The sequence below is a fragment of the Dendroctonus ponderosae genome, unplaced genomic scaffold (assembly GCF_020466585.1).
Source record: "Dendroctonus ponderosae isolate FM_Combo_2020 unplaced genomic scaffold, Dpon_F_20191213v2 Dpon_F_20191213_1, whole genome shotgun sequence".
NCBI classification, from domain to species: Eukaryota; Metazoa; Arthropoda; class Insecta; order Coleoptera; family Curculionidae; genus Dendroctonus; species Dendroctonus ponderosae.
The window spans coordinates 42751144-42755224 of record NW_026017110.1 but is presented as its reverse complement, the minus strand read 5'-3'; positions in this window follow the sequence as shown (position 1 = coordinate 42755224).

Sequence of the window (4081 nt, the reverse complement as noted above, 5' to 3'; positions counted from 1 at the left end):
ATTACAAACTTCAAAACATGACATTTCAAAAAATGACATTGCCACAAAATTTTAAATATGAGATCGATGCATTTTATCATTCGTGTAAGCGAAAATTTGTTTTTCGCCCTTGTATCGAAAACTACTATTTTGGTGCGCCCTCAACAGCCTGGTTTGCACCCAGAAAAGCCTATCAATGTTTATTTGAAGTTTATTAATTAAATTGCCCCAGAGGAATCGATTTCAGTTTCCGTTCCGTAGTTTGGATGATAACTGCGGGGTCTTTATTAAGCTGAGAAAACTTTCTTGCTCCAATATTGGTGTTGCTGTTTTATTAGTTAACGAAGGCGTGGGCTTGAAAAATTTCATTGAGAAATGGAATTTAAATGGGTGCTGCTTGCTGACTTAAAAGATCGTTTTATGGCAATTTGCTAGACTTTTCTTAGCCATTTTTATGGTTCGCTGTCGATAGTTTTTAATGAAATTAATGGCCTATTACAGATTTTCTATTCGAATACTACAAGAAAAAAAACGAGCCAAATTATTTTATAAGCAATTGAAGTAGTGAAACTAGTGGAGTTTTCGGGTTTTTTGGCCGTTGTAAAAGGGAACACCTTCCTGATGTTTCGCAAGCATTAGTGGCTTCCACCTTCAGAGGTGGTTTGCTTGACCGCTTACACTGTTCTAAAGCGATTCCTTGGGCGCAGTCCGTATTTTTTAAAACCGTGGTTTCTAGTGTTTTCAGCCAAGAGCACTGTTAAGATCCGTACTAGTTTATAGTCTCGAGAATTGTGCGGTCGTTGATCATTGTTTGGAAAACGTCTCGATTGATGGTGAGATCGGTCCATGGAATGCCCAGCATTCTGCGGTACCCTCATATTTCAAATGCTTCCAGTTTGTTTTTGTCCAGGCCTCGACTGCGTGTAGTAACGTAGAATATACATAAGATCCAACAAAGTTAAATCTCATGTTTAAATTGAGGGTTGTATTGGTTAGTAGATTCCGCGTTTTAGTAAAATTGTCTCTAGCTTTCTCCACATGGTAGTATACAGGGTGGTTCAGAACCTTATGGACACAGAGCAGGGGCGTGTAGGAAAACTAAAAACTAGTCGAGCTTTCATTTAAGGTTTTATTTTTCAATGAGCAAGTTGATATGCTATTAGTATATCAACTTGCTCCATACGGTTGTGAATCACCCTATATATTTATGTTAAAGTAGTTGATCGGATCGCGACTTATTTGCATGATTTTTGCTTTTCAGATATTAAACCGCAGTCCCATTTTGTCACTCTGTCTCGTCCAAAGCGTTTTGGAAGTAACTTCTTAATACATATTAAGGAGCATGGGACTAAGTACACACCTGTCTGACTCCACGCCTTATCGGTAGGGTGCTTGTCTCGGTGTTTTCCAATTTGACAGATGCCACTTGATATTCATAAGGATTCTGAGCGATTTTCAGATCTTGGGCGTCGACACCTTTTCTTTCCAGCAGTTCTGACAGTGTGGTGTGATTGATACAGTCAAAGGCTTGTGAATAATCTGTGAAACAAAGATGTACTTTCTTCTGTTGATCTCTGCATTTTTGCAACAGCACAGACAGTGCGAATAAGGCCTCCCTGGTACCCACTCTTTCACGGAAATCCATTTGTACTTCGCTTATATCTTTTCGCATTTTCTACGTATGAGCCAATAAATTATTCTCAAGAACACCTTTAACACCTGGCTCATTAGGCTGATCAATCGCAATTCTGCGCACTTCCGCCCTCCGGGCTTTTTAGGTATGGGTATGAAGATTGATTTAAGCCAACCATGAGGGATGTACCCTGAGGTATATACAGGGTGAATTTTTAGAGCGAGAGAGAGCTTTCAGAGAACTTTCAAAAAATAGTTTCAAATAAAAGTTGTTGACGCACATAGTGCGCACATATTAAAAATATCTTATATGATACAGAGTGTATTTTTTTAAATAGAACTACCCATTTTTCATTAGCTCATGGAATGCAGCGTTTCAAGCTGCATACGCACCGTAAATTGTTTTTTTTTCCTACTTGCGACGTTGGCAGATTATCGCCGTTTAAGTAAATTTTGCATAAAAACATGGTATCTAAAAATTAACTGTAGAAGCAAAAAAAACAGTTAAAGATACCAAAAAATACGTCTTTCCAATCACCACAGATCCGTTAACAATTCTATTAAATCAAAATATCAATACAGGGTGTTAACTTATATGTGTGTGGACTTATATGTAAAACTTTTTAATGCAATATAACTTCTGTTTTTCAAATGGTAGTACCTGTATATTAATACGTCATTAGATATATAATATACAAAGTTACAAATTTGCATTTACCCTTTATGCTGTGAAATCAAGCGTGTTAGAAAGATAATTTATTTTCTTTAAAAATTTTAAAAAGTTGTTACATTATATTATGTATGTATTCTGACGGGTAAAGCAGATACAATGTTGGACGCAAAACGCTTTCCTGTGTTTTGTGGTACTTTCATGGGTTTTAACTTGGAAGGTTCTGTCATTGAGGAAATTATGATCATTTTTTGAGAACCATTTGGACAACTTCAGTTATTATTATATTATTTAGCATTGATAAACGTAGGTCTGAAATACTGCAGAGCAATCTTCATTATCTTCAAGAGCATTCCTGAGTTTCCTAGTTATTCGGTTTACTTGCTGAGTGGTACAATAATAGTTACGAGAGCCAAATTGGTGATCAGGAATTAGCTTTTTCATAGGTATGATTTTGTTGATACTCTTGAGAAAAACTTTTTCGTACACTTTAGCTAGTTTAGGAAAAATATTTCTTGGCTTATAGGAAGTCACCAGACCTGGATCATTACCTAGTTTTGGCATACGAATTATCTGTACTACCTCCCACTCCTCATGAAAGTGTCCTAGGCGAAAGGGGGCATTGATTAGAATCGATATGAATTTTATTTTTGCGTCTGTTCTTGCCTAGTCTAAAAAGCCTATGTCTGTACTCCATATCCCTCCCTCTGGTTTCGCTCATTCCAAGTTTATTGTATTTTATATTTTGATAGTTTCATTAGTTTATCATTATTTGTTAGAGATTCAACATTATTTGATACATATTGTCATTTTTTGTTAGTCTGGTCCAGGCGCGGAACCAGTTTTCAAGTCGGGGGGCGTCATGTAGTAGGGACTATCATAGATAATAACAAAATCAATTTTCTTCTGTAGTCTTCTCAGAAAACGAGTTATGACTTTTTTATGCTTATCGACCTCGCTTTTATCGGTATGGTTTAGTGAAGAAGAAGTTTAAGTCCAGTTAAGCGCTCTTCTGCCATTGAAGCTCAAAAAAAAAGCGGCGAACAGCTGATCCGACATCTCGTGCAAAAATAAAACGGTTCATTACATCGCTCTTAATGAGGCGTGCATATTGAATGTGTATCTTCTTTTTAGATTACGTTTGCACGACAAATCCATATGTTTCATCAAAAAATCTTCATGGAACAGTTTTGTCAAAAGATCGAGAGCTCGTGTGAAAAGCAAGTTTCGTATTCCGTCGGAGCATTGACTCTGGATCTAACTATGGCTGTGTACAACATATCCGGCTGGACAGACTTAAAGTTTCATAAAAATCGAGCAAAATCCGAGCGCAAGTTAAATTCTTCAATCAAGGGAAAGCCTTTTAAAAAATATTTATTTTCAGAACGACGAGTTACAGCAATAGTGTACTTGTGACAACTGATAACTTATAACTGAACTTATGCTAAGATTGCAAGTGGTACTTATAAACTAAAACTGCTGAATTGGTGCAACTAAGCATTTACTTCGCTGACCAATCAGTTACAGGGTTTATAACTCCTCCCTTCTTAAAAAACGAACTTACAATGAATTTAAGGTTTTATATAATTATTTGGGGAGTTTCACCTTTTTGGCAATTAGCACGAATTCTATTTAATCTAAATTTATTATACTTTTTATATAAGAAGGTTAATACAATTATTATGAATATAAAGTATAACAATATTGTCCAAAAACGGGAAAAAAATGGAAATATATGGGTTGAATGTCATTTAATTTTTGATTGTTCACATCAAGAGCATTTTGGATTTGTTTAACATC